The following is a 7642-nucleotide window of genomic DNA, read 5'->3' on the forward strand; positions in this document are numbered from 1 at the left end:
AGGGGAAAGTGTCTGACCCTTGATGAATGGGACATTCTGCAAGGAATTAAAAGATGGTAATAAGTTGAAGTTCAGCAATAACCTCCTAAACATTGCCTAACATCACATTGTGCTCAATTAAACTGTTCAAAATGGCACTGAGACTTTTGATACTGCAAAGTCTTAAACAAAACAAAAGGTGGTGTATTCTAATTGTACCGATGATTGTTTTCTCTCTCTTTAACTCATTCAATGTGCAAAATCAAACACAGTTTCAGTCGATGTAAATAAGATAATTACTAATTAACCCGCACATACCATTAATTGCCACTTTATTCCTCGTTGGTCTTCTTTTCTGTGAGGAAGACACTGAGGAGAGAGCAGGAGTCAGGCCGGAGGAGAGAGCAGGAGTCAGGCCGGAGGAGAGAGCAGGAGTCAGGCCGGAGGAGAGAGCAGGAGTCAGCCCGGAGGAGAGAGCAGGAGTCTACCCGGAGGAGAGAGCAGGAGTCAGCCCGGAGGAGAGAGCAGGAGTCAGGCCGGAGGAGAGAGCAGGAGTCAGCCCGGAGGAGAGAGCAGGAGTCAGGCCGGAGGACACAGGAGTGAGGAAGAGAGTGAACTCAGTGTCAGTCTCGGTGGTAAGAGGTACAGACAAGTCTGATCCTGGGTCTGCGGCCATTTCTGCCTGTGTGGTACAAGGGCCCTCAGGTTCAACTGCCAAAGTCACTATTGAGAAGAAAAAAAAGTAGACGCATGGTGAGTAAATGACCAAGTATAATCCGCCATATATATTTATAATCTGAGTAATTACAGCTAAAAATGAAACAGCGGAACATCAGTGATTCTGTGTTACAATGGCGTTTGTTAGCAACCAGGAAATGACACCACTAAGGACAAACAGATGAGAATGCTGCGTGGGGTCTGGGTGCCGTGTTGGCGGGACGTTGGGGGGCTCGCTGCTCCGCCCTTTTAGGCTCGAGGAGCAGACAGTGTGAGCTGGATTACTGGTGTTGTTTCCTGGTTGCTGTGTGGGGTCTGCGAGACAGCGAGGAACTCAGCCTGAGCGCACACACACACACACACACTCACATCCAGGCTGTGAGTGTGAGTGCGTGTGTGCGTGAGGAGATCCACGGAGCCTCGGCTGAGAAAAGATAAGGCTGAGTGAGTGTGTGTGAGCCGGTACGTCACTATGCCCGTTACGTCACTATACTCAGGAAGATTTTTTTTTGAAAAAGAGCAGCATAGACAGGTATTTTCTGTGTTAGAGTTTTACTCGCTACAGGGTGTACTTTGAGGGTTTGTGACTCTGCAGACCGTTTACATGCAGGAAAAGCTTCATAACACAGAAGGGGACGGGTAATAACCAGAAAAGCATGACATGGGCCCTTTAACTGACAAAACAAGACATAACGACATATTTGTACTACTTGGTAAACAGTGATTCACATTTTTTTACATTTAAAACCAGATAACTGGGCAACTAATTTACAAAAAATGTTAACAGATAAATTGCTGAAATATAGCATGCAGATTTGTATACTTTACCATTAATAAGGCTTTCGTAAATCCTCTTTATGGTAACAAGTGCATTGTTACCATCTTCTGTCTCGATTTGCCATGGACAGATGCAATCGGCAAAAACCATTTGTGCCTCTCTTGGCAAGAAGGAGGATGGGACGCCGATCTAACATTTTCCATTTGTGGAGCTGGAACACAATGGACACAAAAAAACAAGAAATATTATGTACACAACAGTTCTAAACATTTTCACACACCTAAAGCCATTATAACTCCATTTATTTTGCCTAAGTGAAAAATGCACTGATGTGATACGTGTGCACATTGAGGAAGGCACCCCACAATTAACCAGGTGTGATTTTAGACCCCTTTTAGGGGAGCCCCTAAAAAAGAACTGTAAAAAAAAAAAGAAGTTTATCGAGCTCGGGTTCACTTTGAGTTTTTTTTACATGGGCATAGTTATTTTTATATGGGTTAGGGATGCCAGCGATTATTCTATTTTTCGAATATTCGTTACAGTCTCCATAATCGAAAATTATTTTTAAAATTCGATTTTATTTATATATATTTTTATTATTATTTATGTATTTCTTTTTTTTCCTGGCTTAGTTTCAATTCGGCGGCGAATAATCAATTAATATTCGCCAGGGCTGTCCGATTTTGATCATGGTCAGTTTCTGGCATGCCTAATATTTGTCCATTTAATTCTCACATTCAGATATCTGAATAAGCTACATTTAGCTTTGAAACATGTCAGCAAGCTATAACCTATATCATTTCAGGTTCAAAGTTCCGCATTAACAGCACTTCAGATGTAAAGCTGGTGTTACAGGGGAATTTTTAAAGGACTGTTCGAACACGGCTCAAAGTCAGAGACTCTGGTAAGCTTAATGAAAGTGCTTTTAAGGGCCTCTTTATTAATACTAACTCTTTCCAGGTCTTGATTGTCTTTCAAGCACTATATTAATATGGGCTGGTTTTGATTCACTGACATTCTTGGTTTTACCATTTATTCAAAAATGTATATGATATTTCATTCATTTTACTTTTGGAAACCATAGTCACATAATTATGTGTTTTCTATACTATGAAGTTCCAAAATAAAATATAAAACACCAAAATGCAGGTTTTTTTGTAAGATATAATTAGAAAAACATGTACATTGAAGCTCTGATTCTAGGAATTACCACTGGCCTGAACTATGTTACTTCTGGTTAAGAAATAATGTTTTACTAAAACTGGGTGCTTGCAAGTACAAACACTATCTAACATCAGTTCGAAAAAATGTGTTATGCCTTTACAGCTTTAAATACAACGGTGACAACAATTTTGCTTAACACATTACATGAAGTGCAGTAATCGTGCACTAGTCTGTACTTCTCACATAAACTTACTTAAGAAATTAGGATTATTTTTAAAAAGTAAATGAGGGCGACTGTTGGAAAGTATAAATCAATTCAGTAATTTAACAATTTGTATAAAAAGATTAAGATCAGGGATTATTTACACACTTTTTTATGATAACTGACATCTGCAAGAGAAAAAAGCTTACCAGTAAATGTGTCGAGTCATACACTTTGTTGACACTGTGGTTTTTCTTTTGCGTGGCCTTCCACTCCTGTGCAACCTTTTCTTTTTGCTTGGAGAGTTTCTCTTTGTAGGGTTGGATGGCACCACATTGTTTGCATTTTTTACTTGCTACTCCTATGCTTTGCCTGCATGTCTGGCACACTTTTTGAGTAGGCGTCTGTAACAGAAACACAGATAATGTCAGGGAATACCAAAAATAAGAATACTATACTACAAATGTTTACAGGATTCATGTATTTTATTATATCGTGAAAAATCTTGTTAAAACAATGAACTCATGTTTTTTTATCTTTTAGATAGGATGAACAAAAATCACAAGAGTAAGGAAAACAATGTTATACAGAGTCAGTCACATGTTTAAAGTGACTGTTATGAACAACCCTAATCTGTCAATATCTGGTTGATCCAAAAGTTGATGCTCCATCATCACAGAAAATAATACTAAAATCATCATTACCAGGGGTGTATTGCTAATTCTATAAGTTCTGCACGTGTGCACGCGCAGTTGTGGCTTGTTTTGAAGCTTATGTAACTACTGTCAATTAACACTCCAGCCAGAATCAACAAAGAATGGTCATTTATTAAGTCTGCATTATTGAATAAATGTGTGATTCTTACAGTAAATGCTGCACACAGCTGCGTGATAGTTAAGTGATCAGTGAAGGACCTTTATAAACTAACTCCCTCCTGCTGAGGTACAAAGGTTACTATATAAAAAGTGTGCACATGTATTTAGTATCCTATCCATGTGAATATGTTTTAAGTGGGGGTGGACCTCATGTCCTCTAGGGGGGTCCGGAGGCCCCCGTGAAGTTAAATGCATCAATCTTGTGCACTTGAGGGCAAAATTAACTAAATCTATGGATACATCTGTCAACACCCATATGAAACTTAACTGTATACATTTCAATAATAAAAAAAATGATAAGAATAATACTTTTTTTAAATGTATCTTTGTGCATATTTAACTATTTACTGTTTTGTTTTTTTATGCATTTGTTGTATGTCCAATAGTATGAATTGTAATGATTTCATCGATGTTTTAGATTCATTCGATTTTTTTTAGGGTGCTGTGTGACGTTGAACCTGCGACCTGCAACCTGTGACCTATGAACCTGTATTTGTATACTACCAAAGGAGCTATTGAACCTAAGAACTTGAATTTCCGACTCCTATTGTGGAACATTACAATAATATAAAAGTGTGCCTTGGAAATATGTATTTCCATATATGGTGACCAAACTGTTTCAGACCCACTGAGATAACTTAGACTAAAGTTAACTGTGTAAACATTACATTAGGTACATTAGCCTCTTAGCCTATCCGTTATCATAGCTAGCTAGCACCAGATGCTAACAACCATCCCCGTTTTAGGTGCCGGAGCGGTGTTTCGGCAGTATTACACCCCTGGTCACTCTTCACTTAATAGATAAATAGTATTTAATATAGTTATAAAGAATGTGACGTTTGATAACATTTGGATCAACCGCATGAACCGATGGATCACATAACTTCCATGCTCACGTTAACGTTAGCTGATTCTACTTTTGGCTAATTTAGCTTTGCTATCATTATTCCTAGGTAAACATAGTAATCTTAGTCACTGTACTAGACGACAAAATAAAACAACATAATACATATCCCAAAATGAATATACTTTTGATATCTGACTACTCACGTTTATTAGCTTGTCTGGGAAATAAATGGATGTTGTCTGATGCAGTGACGAGTCCAAAACCCCGGTAAGTTAGCATTTGACCACTTCCGGTTCCCTCGCGTCAGAACCAATGAGATTTCTCCATAGGATTTGGGAAAATAGCTCGAAATAAGGTCTGTGGTCGACACAAATTTAAGAGACGGATCACGTTTTGTTCTACGACAGACAGCCGTGATTTTTGAAGAGTGTACGTGTCTGAAAAACGATGGTTGTTAACTGAAGTTGTCGAGGACGTTGTACGTCATTACGCCGCCTCCCGTTGATTTAAAACGCGCCCGTGGGTCGTAAAGGTATACAGGCTGACGCACCCGTTGATTGAAAACGCTGCTCTGGGTCGTATTAATGGGTCGGAAAACGAGGAAAACAATCGACCTATTTGGTCGTATTAGTTGGAGGACTTGTTGCTCTTTAAAGTAGAGACACTACATACTGATATACACCTGAACATCAGCAGGAGAGGACTCTTTAAAGTAGAGACACTACATACTGATATACACCTGAACATCAGCAGGAGAGGACTCTTTAAAGTAGAGACACTACACACTGATATGGACTGTACTTATATAGCGCTTTATCCAGTCTTTAAGACCCCTCAAAGCGCTTTACATACTATATGTCATTCACCCATTCACACCCATTCATACAGAGCAGTGTACCTTACTCTAGGACCTAACATTCACACACATTCACACACCGTTGGCCATGCCATCGGGAGCAACTCAGGGTTAAGTATCTTGCCCAAGGATACATCGACATGTTGACTGCATGGGCTGGGATCGAACCCACAACCTTCTGGTTGAAAGACGACCACACTCCCTCACAGCCACAGTCGCCCTGTATATATGATATACACCTGAACATCAGCAGGAGAGGACTCTTTAAAATAGAGGCACTACATACTGATATACACCTGAACATCAGCAGGAGAGGACTCTTTAAAGTAGAAACACTACATACTGATATACACCTGAACATCAGCAGGAGAGGACTCTTTAAAGTAGATACACTACATACTGATATACACCTGAACATCAGCAGGAGAGGACTCTTTAAAGTAGAGACACTACATACTGGTATACACCTGAACATCAGCAGGAGAGGACTGTTTAAAGTAGAGACACTACATACTGATATACACCTGAACATCAGCAGGAGAGGACTCTTTAAAGTAGAGACACTACATACTGATATACACCTGAACATCAGCAGGAGAGGACTCTTTAAAGTAGAGGCACTACATACTGATATACACCTGAACATCAGCAGGAGAGGACTCTTTAAAGTAGAGACACTACATACTGATATACACCTGAACATCAGCAGGAGAGGACTCTTTAAAGTAGAGACACTACATACTGATATACACCTGAACATTAACAGGAGAGGACTCTTTAAAGTAGAGACACTACATACTGATATACACCTGAACAGCCCTTTAAAATCAGTCCAATCACAGCTAGCCACACATGCTCACTGTCTGTATAGGCTATTGCGCCCTCATTTAAACCCACAAGCAGCTGCCCTGACCTATTTGCTGCCCCATAGGCAATATTTGAGCTGATTTCTCAAGCACCGCATTAGCAGTGATGTCACACACTCACAGCTGCTGGTGTTTGGAGCCCTCTAATGTCAGAAGTAGGACTTCAGATTTTGTATTTCTTTCAGTCAAACCCTGTCCTTGCGCTTAGATTTGCTCTGCTTCTGCTCCAACTGTACGCTTGCACTCACATATATTGCTGCTTGCACAGATTTCCTGTTTTCCAGTTTAAAACCTTCTCCTCGGCTCGCACTTAGGCTGCTCCTGTGCCCTGACTGCGCTCGTCAAGTCTCCTCTCAGATTTCTGTAATCTGCTCGGCGCTTGGATGTTTTCTGTGGAAAAACAATTTCAAAGTCCCTCAACCAATATGAGGCCAGGTGAAGGGTCGTCTTGCTGGTGCGTTCGCTTTATTTATTAAAAGCGTCCCGTAAGGGCGGTTACTCTTTAACCAGGTTCATAAACTCCCTCCACGGCTTTATTAAATGTGGCCTACTTCACTTGCTTTATTTACGACTTTTTATTTTAATGGTACTATTAACGTTAACTTTACCTCTTGCAAATTAATTTGGTAGTCATATTTGCGGCACATCTATGATAATAACTGCTTGAAATGTTGTACATTTCGTGAACCCTGTTGCTAGGCAACTGACAACACATGTGTTTCCTTTTTTCTTAGTTATTTCATTGTTTAGGAAGGGGGAAATACATAGCCGTGGGAACATGTTTGAAATGGGGGGTGCTGTGGGGATGACACCAGGGCCGGTTTTCACCAATTTGCTGCCCTAGGCAAGATTTTAGCTGGCAATGAAAAAACCACTACAAAAGACCAATACACTACAAACAGAGAAACGTATTGATATGGTGGACAGCTTATATAAAAAGGCTTCAAATGTATTTAGTATTGCCTGTACATGTTTTAATTTGGGGGTGGACTTCACATGCTCTAGGGGGGTCCGGGGGGCCCCCCCGGGAAGATTTTTTTAACATTTTAAAGTAAAATGCTTCAATCTGAGCGCCCAAACTAGAGACTGATCTAGGGAATACAACTCTAAAACACCCATATGAAAATGATCGGTTTGCATTTTAATAATCAAATAAATATGTGAACATATCCAATAACCCATAGCCAATAACAATAAAATGTAGGCTAACTTGTTTTATTTTTGTGGTTCATTTATATCTTATTTTATCAGTTAACATTAATTAATTTATGCACATTGTTAAATATCTCCAGTTTTAAACAATATTTTTGGTTTACTGTCCTATAGTATACATTGGAATGATTTCAAACCTGTTTTTA

General features: G+C 39.6%; 1 long non-coding RNA gene across 2 annotated transcripts; it reads right to left on the reverse strand.

Annotated features, from left to right (window-relative positions):
* Nucleotides 1-478: 478 nt before the first annotated feature.
* Nucleotides 479-6549, reverse strand: LOC307026959. 2 transcript variants are annotated; one of them, XR_013804492.1, is made up of 4 exons: nucleotides 6533-6549; nucleotides 3050-3244; nucleotides 1525-1685; nucleotides 479-702 (listed from the first exon to the last, which is right to left on the reverse strand). It is a non-coding gene; the product is annotated as an uncharacterized lncRNA (long non-coding RNA). The 2 variants fall into 2 exon arrangements; XR_013804493.1 differs by lacking the exon at nucleotides 6533-6549 and adding an exon at nucleotides 4766-5120.
* Nucleotides 6550-7642: the final 1093 nt, after the last annotated feature.

Source organism: Notothenia rossii (genome assembly GCF_949606895.1).
Source record: "Notothenia rossii genome assembly, contig: scaffold_98, whole genome shotgun sequence".
Lineage (NCBI taxonomy): Eukaryota > Metazoa > Chordata > Actinopteri > Perciformes > Nototheniidae > Notothenia > Notothenia rossii.